Source organism: Oncorhynchus mykiss, chromosome 22 (genome assembly GCF_057628025.1).
Source record: "Oncorhynchus mykiss isolate SJ-2025 chromosome 22, ASM5762802v1, whole genome shotgun sequence".
Taxonomy (NCBI): Eukaryota; Metazoa; Chordata; class Actinopteri; order Salmoniformes; family Salmonidae; genus Oncorhynchus; species Oncorhynchus mykiss.
Window position 1 is genome coordinate 16,945,371 of NC_143043.1, and position 15,081 is coordinate 16,960,451.

Genomic DNA, 15,081 nt, shown 5'->3' on the forward strand with positions numbered 1-15,081 from the left:
TTGACGTTGCTTTATTGAAGAAAATTCCAGGAGTGGTCAGTGCATGTGGAATGAATCGCATGGTTAATGGCAGGAAGACTTTGTCTGTTCAAGTGTTTTTTGATATGGAGTCTCTCCCTACTCGAGTGCAGCTGGGAAATGTGTCCTATCCTGTTTGAGCTTTGTAAATAGGCATTTACAATGTTCTTTCTGTCAAATGTTTGGACATTTAAGTAGTGTCTGCAGACGGGGGAGAAGCCGAGATGTGGGATGTATGGGAAAGATCACTATGAAGGAGATTTTAAAGGTCTAGCAGAAGAGAATGGACAAGGAGCAAAATGTTGCAACTGTGGTGGTGAACATGAAGCGCAGTCCTTGGAGTGCCCGAGTAGGGTGAAAGAGACTGAGGTTGCTAAAATCAGGGAAGTTTGAGAGAGTCCCATATGCGGAGGTTGTCAAAAGGGTGGAAAGAGTGAGTATCTTCAGAGGTCCAGTGGTAATGATGAATGGTGTGCCTACATCGGAGCCTTCACCACAGCCTGATAATCAACGGCAGGACCCCAAAATCCTGCGAAGAAGAAAGTGGACTTCGTGTAATTTATAGCAATGGTATAAAAAAATAAAAAACAGAACTGCACAAGTTGAAAGGAAGTCAAGAAAATCGATATTGTTTATGCAGCTTAACTTTTTCTGGGATTAAAAGATTTTACACCAGAGCCTGAGTAGGGTATTTTTATTTACTTGTTTTTCTTTAGTATTGAGCTCGGTGGGAGAATTTTGAAATGTGGAGCTGTGATTGACCACACACCCCAGCAGTGTAAGTGGCGTCATGCACCTTAAACACGTGTTTGCGGACCGCCATTATATCATAGAAGAAGAAGACCATTGTTGTAATTGGCTTCAACGAGTATAGGCCTTTGCGCATCGCACTTCTCCTCAGTTAAAAAAATACTAGTCTCCTGTAAATTGTATGTGTGCATGTTCTCAATAAGCAAGATATAGCCTAGGCCTACTGTCGTTAGGGTGTTTTTAACAACTGAAAAATGTGGAATATGTTTGGAGGAACGCATCTTTGGTAACCGGACAAAGGGTGATCGTTGGAAATGAAGATGCATACAAGCCAAATGGAGTATGCACTGCAGGTAGGCCTATGTGAATTGTGAATAATGCAACACCATGAAGGCTAAAGCCACACGAGTAGACCATTTAGAAACCTATGGATTGGCTACTTGGCTATTGTATAGCCAGGATAAGAAAGACAACAGACGCATTGCAGTTGAACCAGCATTTGTTATAGTAGGGTAAGGCTAGCCCACTAAGGGCTTGTTTTTTTTTTAAATCAAACTAAACGGAAAACAAGCAATTGTTACAGGAAAATAACGTACATGTTCCTAAATACGAGTGTCACCAGATTCTCATCTCGAATCCCATGATGGGCATATAGATGGATGGGTTTTTACGCACATCCAAAATAGTAACAGCTGGCTAAAATAATGCACAATAGCCTACATACACTGAGTCTAATATGTTATGTTTCGTATTGTACCAATTTGTTGTGGCTAACGCTAATGTTAGCTAGTTGGCTAACATGATCGAGGGGTTAGGTTGAGGTTAGGAATTAGGCTAAATGGTAAAGGTTAGGGGAAGGGTTGGCTAACATTCTAAGTCAGGGATGGGAAACTTGCGGCCCATGGACAATAAAAAAATAATTATAAATTGGTTAGTCAAAAGAAAGAAAACAATAATAATAGATTGGCTAGCCTAGCGCCCAGCTATCTAAACTTGTAGTAAGCATGGTCGAATTATCGACTGGGGTGGGGCCCATTGATCATCAGTTATGTTAAACATTTGCTTCCACCCTACGGCAAAATGTGTAAAACTGCATGAAATTAGCTGTAAAACTGCACATTATTCTCTCCATGCCCTGGCAAAATGAGTACAATTGCATGAAATGAGTTATACAATTGCTAAATGTTCTCTCTAGATTTGCAGGAAATTAACTTTAAAATGTTAAATTTGTTGTCACGAGAGGGATGTCTAAAATGTTTTGCATACAAATCGTAATTCGTAACATATCATACGAAATGGGTGATGGACATCCACAAATTAATACACACCATAACAAACGTAACATATGATTTGAGTGTCCCGGATTTTCATTTACTATGTCAGGTCTACCCAGGGTACTATAAAGCCAGCTTCAGTTAAGCAGGGGGTGAGGTGAGAGTGAAGGGTTGAGAAGGAGAAGGGGGGCTCTGGTATAATCGCACCTCGCTTCAAAACTTTACCAAACACACCTCATCACAGTGAAGTGTGGGGAGCCAGGAAGGGGGGCGCAGGTCAGTGGAGCTGTGAATAGGCCTCATCAGCGAGGGTGAGGGATCAGATCCTCATATTAGTTACACTGGAGTCACCCTCAGCGACCCAAGGAAAATAAGCCGCTAAATGCAATTATTTGCAATCAGCAAATGTGGGATTCATTATAAAAGATTTTGTACCCTGACATAATTTGCTATTGTTCATGTAAAAAAGCCACACAAAAGAACAGTTTTAAGTGCCATTGTGCAGAGCAGGGCCTCTGTTTAAGACAAATCAAATCAAATGTCTGTGAAATGCTTGGTGTTTCTAGCTCCAACAGTGCAGTAATATCTAACAATTCACAACAATACCCACACGTCTCAAAGTAAAATAATGTCATTAAGAAACATTGCAGCTTTGAAAGTGTGATTAAACTTTCAAATTGTGAGCTGGAATTTATTCTAATTATGCACTGACCCTTGCTGAGAGAGAAAATGGCAGGCTTCTTGTGCACCTTTTCTACTGGGCTGATTTGTTAATACAGGGTACCAGTCAAAAGTTTGGACAGACCCACTCATTAAAGGGTTTTTCTTTATTTTGACTACTTTCTACATTGTAGAATAATAGTGAAGACATCAACACTATAAAATAACACATATGGAATCATGTAGCAACCAATAAAAGTGTTAAAGAAGTCTAAATATATTTGATATTCTTCATAAAGTCACCGTTTGTCTTGACAGCTTTGCACACTCTTGGCATTCTCTCAACCAGTTTCACCTGGAATGCTTTTCCAACAGTCTTGAAGTAGTTCTTCACTCTTCGGTCCAACTCATCCCAAACCATCTCAATTAGGTTGAGGTCAGGTGATTGTGGAGGCCAGGTCATCTGATGCAGCACTCCATCACTCTCCTTCTTGGTCAAATAGCCCTTGCACAGCCTGGAGGTGTGTTGGGTCATTGTCCTGATGAAAAACAAATGATAGTCCTACTAAGCGCAAACCAGATGTGTGGTGTATCGCTGCAGAATGCTGTGGTAGCCATGCTGGTTAAATTTGCCTTGAATTCTAAATAAATCACAGACAGTGTCACCAGCAAAGCACCATCACGCCTTCTTCTCCATGCTTGCACGGTGGGAACCACACATGCAGAGATCATCCGTTCACCTACTCTGCGTCTACACAAAGACATGGACTCATCAGACCAAAGGACAGATTTTCACCGGTCGAATGTCCATTGCTCGTGTTTCTTGGCCCAAACAAGTCTCTTCTTCTTATTGGCGTCCTTTAGTAGTTTTTTCTTTGCAGCAATTCGACCACAAAGGCCTGATTCACGTAGTATCCTCTGAACAGTTGATGTTGATGTGTCTGTTACTTGAACTCTGTGAAGCATTTATTTGGGCTGCAATCTCTGAGGCTGGTAACTCCAATGAACTTATCCTCTGCAGCAGAGGTTACTCTGGGTCTTCCTTTCCTGTGGTGGTCCTCATGAGAGCCAGTTTCATCATAGCGCTTGATGGTTTTTGCAACTGCACTTGAAGAATCTTTCAAAGTTCTTGAAATGTTCCACATTTACTGACCTTCATGTCTTAAAGTAATGATGGACTGTCGTTTCTCTTTGCTTATTTGAGCTTGCCATAATATGGACTTGGTCTTTTACCAAATAGTGCTATCTTCGTATACCTTGTCACAAGACAACTGATTGGCTCAAACACATTAAGAAGGAAAGAAATGACACAATTGAGCTTTCAACACAAATTAGCTTTCACCTGAAATGCATTCCAGGTGATTACCTCATGAAGCTGGTTGAGAGAATGCCAAAGCTGTCATCGAGGCAAATGGTGGCTACTTTAAAGAATCTCAAATATAAAATATATTTTGGTTTGTTTAACACTTTGTTTGGTTACCACATGATTCCTTGTGTGTTATGTCATAGTTTGTCTTCACAATTATTCTACAATGTAGAAAATAGTAAAAATAAGTGGGTGTCTCCAGATTTTTGACAAATACTGTAAGCTTTTGAAATATTGTACTGTACAAGCTCCTGAATATTTAAATGTTTAGCATCTTATGGTTACATTGTAATCCTTTGATAGCTGTAGATTATTTGCATATTTCATCTTTGGCGTTGAGGATAACAACAGTGACCTACAAATGATCTATATATATTCTATATTGATTTGTCTGGCAGGAAGAAGAACTCTGGGTAGGCTTAAAGCTGCCGCTGATACTCTTATTATGATGGGATATACTTTAGACTTCCAAGTATAACCCGGATTCTAAGCCAATTAGCCACCTGAGGTGTTTGTCTGTGCATCTGTGTTTGTCTTAGTTTCATTTGTTGACAGGAAATAATATATGGAGCCCAAACTCTTCAGCATGCTGCTATCTGTTTTGGTCTGGTTGTGCTATTTAGTAATGCCAAGGAAATATCAGTCTAATTAGCAATTCCCTCACGTTGCTATACGTTGTTTCGCTCTGCATATTTCTGCCTTCCAGATAGTGATGCAATTAGGCACAGCATTTTTTTTTCTCACTACTGAATTGCTTAAGTAGATGTAATTAGGGAGTACATGCAGTGATGAGGGGAACAGAACTTAAAGACGATAGCCATACATTTCTATAATGTAGAATCCCCACATTAGAAAATAGACATGTTTTCATGAAATCTTTACTCCTGGAACAGTGTATTGTGTATGGTAGTTTTAATGCATAATGTTATGGACACCATGCTAATGTTGATTTGTAGAAGAAGTATCTATTTTTTAAATGGTCAACCGAGTTTTTCACCAGCTATGCGAAGGCTTGAGCGATCCTGAGTTAATGTGGGAGAACTCGGTTGTCTGTTGTCTACTTAAACTGTTAATTCCCATGGTTGAGTCAAACTCACGGCTTGTCACAAAAGGCACCACAGCATATATGGTGCACTATTTCTAAGTGGTTGGTTAAGCCCAAGATGAGTCATTTTGAGAGAGCATGGACTGCATTGTTTTCTATTGTTTCGTTAACATTGTGTTGTGACCTAATTGTGTAAGTGGGAATAATCAATGAGAAAAAAAATGCACTCAGTTCGAAAAACACAGGTCTCCTCTCGCATCCCGTAGCACAGTGAACTCTGTGGCATGCAGCGAGAGTTTATTAACTTGTGTTGGCATGTGCATGCATCTCTGTGAAACCTGGGAGCAGCAGGATGCGTTAGTTAACATCACCCATATAAGCTCAGTTACAATGGAAATAAATAATTAATGAGGGGGGAAATTAGTGTGATTAGCAGGCATTTTGGGTCCTTTGGTAAAGCTGAGGACTAATTCGGTGAAGGGCAGGAAGCTCTGTCATCTGTCAGCCCTGAACAGATTAGCATCTATTATGAATGAGGGACGAGCATCCCGGTGAAACCAAGTGTGTCCTAGTAGAGACAAACTTAAGAACTCCTGCAAACCTCACCTCCTACTAACTTCACCTCCCCACTTCCCTCCTCCCTCAGCCAGCTCCACACACGCTGGTGTGTCCCGCAGGGTTACTGTGTGCAGGTAGGAGCGTGCAGCTACTGGTATTCCCAGCCCCTCTGTCCATCATTCTGACAGCTGTGGAAATACATTCTCCATGCAGTATTTAAAAGCATCCGCTGTGTTCAACAGCACTTTAAGCACAAAAGGAACCGTAAATTCAAACTGCCCTTGGGGCAACTATGCAAGGGTCCTATTTAAGAGTTTTGCCGACGGATTCTCCAGCATTTAAAATATTAGAGAAGGTGTTGATGTTTGGTAGTTAGTTTTTATTCCACAGGATGTTGACAGATGTAAAGCCCTGGTATTTCTTCTAGGGGTAGTTATTTTTTGATCAAGTGTGTTTAGTTTTGGTGAGAAGTAGACAGGCAACTTTCTGAGCTGTGCGATGTCATATTTATTTTCTCTGATGAGAGCCCAACACAATGAGGGCCAATTAAAAGCCGGTGTCGTGGCAGTGGCGGGCGGCGTGTGTGAGGTGCTGGGGACAAGCGAGGGCCCCGGTGTCAGGAGGACACGGGTGGGCGGGAAATGCCTGTCAGGAGTGCATTGGGAAAGATAACAATAAATGGCTAATAATGACACTTAATGAGCTTGATTAAGTTGATTTGTTATGGAAAAAAATGAAGTAGCAAAGGGTGGATGTAGGCGATGTAATGAGAGATTCATTTTAATAGATAGCAAATTCTGTAGGGCTTTGAAACACAATGGGACTGGAGGGGAAATTAGTGTAAGGTACAAAGGGATGCTAAATTAATTCTTACCAGACATATTTGAGATAATTACAAAAAAATGAAAATTATATCTCATTTAACCGAGCGCACATTGACTGTGTTATGCTTTCAGGTGTTATTTTTCAACATATTGAATTTCATAGTATGTCCATGGGTTGGTGATTTTTCAATGCACATATTTGTCTTGACAGAACAAGTGATGGTTCCCATATGAATATATCATTCTGCTGTTATGGATGTGCTGATGACTGTCAGGTAATTATCTCACCCACACACAGTTGTGAAAGCTGTAGGATTCCTTTCATTCCACCTGATAATTGACTATGAGTGGGTGGGAAATGTTATATACAGTTCATATAAGCTCACTTTCCCTTACACAATACCGGTGGAAATTATTACAGACTCTACCAATTCCTGAATGACCCTGTAAACAAAATGCGATAGCATAAAAAGTTTTTCACCGCTGTTGAATATACCTCTCCCAATTTTCCTTTGAAAGCGACAGAAAGTCAGATGAAGGGAAGTTTAATTAAGTAAGAACCTGTTGAGGAAAATTTCCAATCATGGTTTTCAGAATGAGTGCATTCACCGTATTCACCTCCAGGCGATATCCTCTCTCTTTATCCAAGTGTGTGCTGGAGTTCTCTAGAGGGACCCCAGTTAATTGAATACATTAAAGGAGAGCGCCGGGGGCTTTATTTATTTTCTACTTTTCTTAGACTTGTCTAAATGAGACCAACTGCTGCTGTTTGGTCCCTTCTAGAGTCTAAAGGGTATCTACACTGGGATTGGTAGGTAGCAGTGGCTAGAGCACAGGCTCCGCGGAATCCAGTCTTATTTATTCATGTTAGACCCCCGAGAAAGACTTATCTCAAGCGTTTGGCAATCACTCAAAGATAGTAAGGCCATTGTCAAATGTCCCATAAAGCTGCTGTACCAATTGGCATGAGGTGTTGAAGCATCCATTAGGCCTTTTAATTTCTCTGTTTGACCCGCTCTACCTTGAAATTGCAAAGTAAGTGTGTGGAACTTCTGTCCCGAATACACGGAGGGGAATTGTTCTCCTCTTCCTCTTTTTATGTTGATCGATATTGTTGATAGTATTCCCCTCTCTAAGATAAGGGTGAGCACCATCCATCTCTGCTGACCTCAGTGGTTTCAGACAAACCTCAACAGAACGCAGACTCTGTCATCAGTATCATCTGGTGAGCCATGCTATCCCATTTTTGTCAACGTTTAACCCTTTTCAGTTTGGTAACACTTTACCTGCGTAACTATAATGAATAGATAGAGCTATACTCACACGGTATATGTTGAGATGGGGATGTGTGAAACACCCAAACTCGGAGCAAGGCCCTTCTCCCCCAGAGGACACCAGACTAGACCCCATGACTTTGGTCATTAGTCATCATGCTCCTCTCCAGCATCATCACATTCATCACAGGGACGCAGAAAACGTACTCGCAACGTGCATGTGCACATTAATAACGCCACACACAATTCATCTTACAGAAGCAAAATTAATTTCCTTCCCATTGTGTAATTCTTCATTTTTGTCACTAGTCTACAACCCCCCCCCCCCTCTTTTTTGTGATTTTGCCCAATATTCTGTGCTCCTACCTCAGAAAATCATTATCCTTGAGGTATGACTTATAAGAAAATCAAACCTTTTTTGCTACCAAGTAAGTAAACTTATAGGCATAAACTCAAGTCAAAGATTCCTTTTTGCTGTTGAAAGAGGTCTTTGAACATCAGTCGACCTGGCCATAATTCCTCTCTGAATGTGTAATTTGGGGATTGAGCCTCCTTTTAATAAAGAGACTAAAGCGAAGATTTAAAATGAACATGGTGATTAAGAGCAAATGTGCCTTGGCATTTATATAGCAGGACTGCAAGATGATTCATAAAGCTTCATGCTTTAGACCCAAATTAAAATTTTGCACAAAATGTGCTTGATGAAGGCAGCATTTAATCACCTTACTGACAGGAGTAACTGCTTTCATTTAACCTTGACTGAAGATCATGAATTCTACCACGTCTAATTGGATACATCATTTAACAGAATGAACAGAGCAAATTGTCCCCAATTCAAAAGGCTTTGATTGACAGACAGTGGCAGTAAGACCTGCTACAATTAAAGCTGGTCTGTATTCACTGGCCCCCGTCACCCAGCTCCATAAGTGATGTGACTCTGTTTGATCATTGCTGTAGAGAAACTTTCTTTGAACCTCACCTTGTTTTGAAAAGGGAAGGTTGGGAGGAGAAACCCAATGGGTGCCAGCGATTCCTCCCACCTCTGGCCCAACAGCAGTTACCCTCCTTATTCCTGACAGGGACAGGACAAAAGACAACACCAGAAGTCTCTATGTGTATTATCACCATCTGCAGCTTAATTGAAACGTTTCGAAATCAGGAAAATGACAATGCCATCTTTCTGAGACATTGGGAAGTAATGACTGTCGTCTCATAGCCCTCTGCAGACAATTGCCCCGATGATGTGAAAACTGTGTTAAGTGGCATACAGTGAAATGTGATGCAGACACTTAATTGTTTTTTTTTTGCCTTTCTTGACTCTGGAGAGAACAAATGTAATCTGTGAGCCAGACATTTCCTCAGCGACGAAGCCTAACCAGCCAAAGCATGTTTGGTTAAGCAACCAAGCTCAAGGGTTAAATTTCAGATTTTGCAATTACAGGGTTCATTTTTTTATGTAATGCATTATTTAAATGATCATAGCTTTGGGATGTTTCTGGGATCATGCTTCCAGGAAGTTATATTAGGGAGCTTAAACAGTCAATATGTGAATCCGTGACATAGGCTACTGGCTAATGGATGTATAACCATGTCAATTGAATTATTCATTTATTTAGACGTTTGTGTTGGAGAAAGCCCCGTTGGTATGGTGCCAAACCCTATGTTGTTGCTGCAGCATGTGGTACAAAACAAATGGATGTGTGCCGGTGAATCTCCCTTTACGAGGGCTTTTTGTTAAGAGCCCTGACGCTTGGTCTGAAAGTTAACATGCATCGCTTGTGGTACTGTTTCGGAAACATAACAAACATGTGTTTTTAGAAAACCGCTTTGAAAGCGATGATTATTGAGTTTTCTAAATGTTAAAACACCGAGTCAGAATTGTCGTTTACACAGAGCCAAATGCAGTGGTGTAAAGTACTTCCGTAAAAATACTTTAAAGTACTACTTAAGTAGTTTTTTGGGGTATCTGTACTTTACTATTTATATTTGTGACAACATTTACTTTTACTCCACTACATTCCTAAAGAAAATCATGTACTTTTTACTCCATACATTTTGCCTGACACCCAAAAGTACTCATTACATTTTGAATGCTTAGCAGGACCGGAAAATTATCTAATTCACACTCTTACGGTATCAAGAGAACATCCCTGGTCATCCTTACTGCCTCTGATCTGGCAGACTCACTAAACAAATACATTGTTTGTAAATTATGTCTGAGTGTTGAACTGTTCCCCTGACATTTTAAATTACTTCTACTTGTACTTTTGATACTTAACTACATTTAAAACCAAATACTTCTACTTCAAGTAGTATTTTACTAGGTGACTTTTACTTGAGTAATTACTTTTACTCAAGTATGAAAATGGGGTACTTTTTCCACAACTGGCCAAATGTGGACGAAAACCCTGCAATGTAATGGCTGAAAACCCTTGCATACGGAGAATAGTTTTCGAGAGCTTGGTAACACCAAATCTCTCACGCTGGTTCATGGGAACAATCCTTGGATGTGTACTGTGGGATGATGACACAGGAGGTTTGTTAGGCCAGCTGGGTCAGAACAATACTGACACGTAGGAACAAATGAAAGACATGTTAAAGGAAATGCACACTGAGGGAACCAAATCACATCCAGTCGAGTGTTTGTTCATTCTGTTTCGCAACGATTATATAAACCATCTGTGCGGCTTTTAAATGTTGAGAACAATCTTTAGATTATAGAGTGGTCTCTGGTGCTAATTGTCTTAAGAGCTCTTTTATTTCTCTCCCATGAATTCTACTTTAGAGTGGCTACCTCAAACGTTTTCACTGTTTATTTTGTCAACTGATCATGGCAACATTGCTTGAAAGTCGGCTAACAACCATGACAGAAACATTATTTTGGCGCGTGCGGTCAAACACATGTCACATGACGTTCTTGGCGGACGGCAGTTCTAGAGCTAATTTGAAAAGCAGAAACTTTGGAAGCCGCATTGCCCCTGCAGAAGTGCTCCGACCGTACGCCCGGCACAGCCAATACTCTCTATTTGCTCATCTTACCACCCCCACTCCACCCCACTATTCTCTCCAGTGTCATGTTCTTCAGGGAAAAAGGCATCCATTCTCCTGTATTATACCATATTCCAGGTCAAGTATCAGATCCAGGACTCAAAAGACTTGAATGTCCAGCTGTAGTGCTTTGCTGGTTAATCTACAAGGTCACAATGGACCGATCTAAAAGTCACTCTCTAACACCCTCTCTCCTTTCTTCTCCCCTGTAAACCAGTACAGTCAACCGCCATGGGTTAATAGAGAGAGTGGATATGACAGGGCAGAGAAGCGTGCACAGGTGCTTTCGTGACTGATTTATATTGCTGGGTTTAAGACTATAATATTAAACAAACGGTCCATTGAAAGGAGGGGATGCCATGAGAATGGTTGAAATCCTTGCCCAGGGAAAAGGGACAGCTGGATGTCAAATAGATGTTGAGTAAACCAAAGAGAACTCATAAGAAACGTGACTTTGTTTTGTCTTTTCAGCTCCGTGCATCCACAACCTTGAATGATTGATGGTTCATACGTGATTCATTCATTTATGGTCTGCTTTTCTTCGGGCAAGACAAGATCCAGCTAGCACATGATGTCCTGAGAACCATATGTTTCTTAGCTCTTGGTGAGAGAGTGGTTGTCCTATGGTTATTTTTAATGCAACCTTCCCACAACTTTCTGGGAATGGTGCAGGATAGCTCCTTGGCTTTGGAACATTCTTTATTTTCTTGGAATTTCATTACTTCAACAGAACGTTTCCTAAAAGTTCAAACGCGGCTACATTTCACTTCAATTTTGGATCCTGAGAACGTGCTCCAACTGGTTTGACATTGGGAATGTTCTCAAATCGTTCAGAGAGCGTTAAGAAACAAGGTTCTTCTGTGGGAATTTCAGTACTTCAGCAAAACGTTTCCTACAGGTTTCCTCGTGGTTGTAAATGATTCCGACAACAATAAGGAAACTTTCTTTAAAAAAACACAGCTTTAGAATGTTATTTAAAAAACATATACATTCTGTTCTCAGCATCAACAAAATGCGCTCTGTCCTCTTATCTTGTTCAGGTGTGATCTTGTGCTTGTTTCCTTCGCGATGGGGTCTGTTTAAATAGACTAAAATGAACAGCTTTGTATGCGTAAAAAAACAAACAATTGGCACGTTGGCTGCATCCTGGTGGCAAAAAGGACTAATTCAATGGATAGAGGACAACAGATTATAGGTTCAACTCTCACTAATGCCGCGTCACAATAAAACAATGTTTTTTTGCATGAATAACCCATAATAAGCTCGCAGTGTTATTAAAAGTCTTGAGACATTCAGTGAAAGTTTAAAGAAAGTTATTCAAAAACCTCCAAGTAGCCTCCAAAATAACCTAGAGGCATCATATAATTTCTACAGTTGAATAGAAAATGGTTTCTTTGACGACCTAGAGTAAAGAAGGCTTTGTTTTTCGGACATGTTTTCCGAATGCGAAGACATGGATGAATTGTAGTGCAAGCAAGGCAGAAATACAAAATGCCTCTGAGGTTCTGTATTTTACACGTGTTTGTGTTTTGATTGGACTGTGAGCTGGATTTAATCGGTATCGTGGAAGAGCCACGTTAAAGCAGGGTTGAAATTTAAAGGAAATGTTCCCGTGTTTGCGGAGACTGCGTTCAGGGTAAAAGCTATATATGTCAACTCGATTGGAAATGACCTTTACATTTTAACGCGGATCCTCCGCATTACTTCCGCAATACGGATTGAATCCACGCTTAGAGGGGATTTCCACATAACACGATCATTCGGATAGCCGCTCTAGCTTCGCCCTCATGTTGGTGCTCGCATGCTAGCAAGCAGGCTGGGGAGTTCTAGGTATCACAGCCAATGCAGTACGGTCTGGAAGCTATAGTGAGCTTCGATTGGTCAATAGCGTTGCGATATCGCAGAGTATTTACATAAAGTTGCACTTTCCCCAACTTTGGTCCCGCCCTGTTTACGCTCCCATCGCCCGAAAGGTCCCCCGCACCCTTCCCTTCTATTGAAAATGAACGGGGCTCCATTGTTTCATCGCCCCTATCGTGTTATGTGAAAATGCACTGTTAGTCAGTGTATCCATTGCACTGTTGTCTGTGTCTAACGCTGCTGTCCATTTGCCTGTGCTCTGGATTCATGACCAGCAATGAATTGTATTGCCGGCTCTAGAGGAGAGAGTTAATGAAGTAAAAATTAATGAAGCACATGAGCACCACAAACTCATGGCTGTAAGCTCCTCTTCATATTATATGATCTCAATAAAATCAATCAAATGTACCAGTTCTCACTTAAGGTAAGATTAGATTTACACATTACGGCCCTGCACTTCCCCCGCATCATAATTAGCCCCACCCTCTGCCAGGTCATAGTGGCAGGCTGGACTTCCATTATCGCCCTATTGCTCCTCAAGAATTTAATGGGAACACTGACAATGTCATCACATTCTCTCGGGCCCTGGCTATAGCCCGTTTGTCTATATGAAGCCCTCACCAGGATGACAGACCGTGAGGGACAAACACCCCAGACTAGTCATTCTCCTCCTCAGCTCTATTCCATTGTGTATTGAGGGTATAAGCTATAGCAATTAAACGGTTGTCTAAATGAATCAGTATGGAATACACTTTGCTATGTACATGGCCGACAACACATGGATTGGCGACACCTCCGTGAAAGTGTTTTCTTTCATTGACTAAAGACGAATGAATCTGTAATTTGTCTGTACTTGCAGGTAAAATCATTACCACAAACTCAATGGTAAGATGCTTGTTCCTCCACCAACTCTGTGGAAGAGTCACTGAAAGTTGAAGCCGTCTGACGATGTCAGGCTGTCTCCAGAGTTGCCTGCATTAGAGCTCCCCCTTTAGGAAGTGAAGGGAACAATGTATTGGGTAACTTCCATCAGATGAGGTGAATCGATAGAAATCAAACAGTCGAAACCCGGCGATGGTGTGAGAAGCCATGCTATGTCCGTCTAAACTGAAAAAGAAACGAAAAAGCAGGTATGTAGGGTTAAGAATGTGGAGCAATGACATCCAAGGATCATTTGTGTTACATGTGCGATCACAGATAGAGCTGCTAGGGTGGCTTTGGTGAGGAGAGGGTCAAAGGTGAGTGTAGTATATAGTAATATAGCCTAGCTGTGAGATGGACAGCCTTGTCACTCATCAGAAATTCCCTTATAGATGCATCGCTTATATCAGACATATCCAAATGGCACTATTCGTGACATTGAACATTTGCTTTAAATGCTCCATGGGTAAACAACAAGTTAGCTTTAAGGAAGCAGAAATAACACAATTGTTTAGCTGCCTGATGTGTTTTTCCCCCTCTGTGAAGAATTGTCTATTTATAATGTCATCTTATCACGCTCCCTTTGAAGGCGGCAGCGAATGCACTTATGCCTTCCTTTGTTAAAGGTGTGTTTGCAATTTCCTCCAAGATGGAGCAGGCAGCTTTTTTTTTTCTTTGATAATTTCCCTGTGACACCTGGACCAAACGGTTTTTTCTATCAGCGCACATTCTGGAGCCGGAGGTAAGAAACACGTCATAAGCCTCCAGACACCCGGAGTCATTCGCCGCTGTGACTCAACAGCAGCAGACTCTCGCTCCACTTTACAGGACACGGTGGTCAGGGGGGGGGGGGGGGGAGGAATATTATTGTCTAGAAACTCCCGTCTGCCTGCTAAAGAAATCACAGAAAATAGTACTGAGGATATCTTTGCCCCCCTTAATGTACTCTTCTGGCTTTACTGTTGTGCTTGTGTGACCCAGGCCTTACTGTAGCTCCTAACATAGAACGAATGTCAATCTAGTTATTAGGCACCGAGCTGAAAAGGGGTGTTTATTGCGGAGGCCTGACAGATGTATTCTACATTGTAATTAATCTGTTGATTTTGACCTACAGATCCCATTGCGATAATGCCCCGTGTGTTCCATTTCGTCAGCTGTTCTTCCTCTGACTACACAACAATCACTAGAAACCTACAGGACACTAGGAAATTAACAGCAATTTCGCAACCCTGCAGCCATAATGAAAATATCAATCAATCAAACAACGGAAAAAAGCCCAGCATGCGAACTCATTCTATGTAATCTGAAAAGCTGCGTGATGATTCTCTATAAAGTTACTCCCAGCACCACTGCTCACAGTTCAACCACCACATATCACTATCGCTATTAATGTAACAAGGTTGTCATCATTACCGCTCTGATTCCTCCAGCCTAAGCAGAACAAGGCATAGTGGGCTGAGGGCCCATCTGTGTGCTGTCTCCA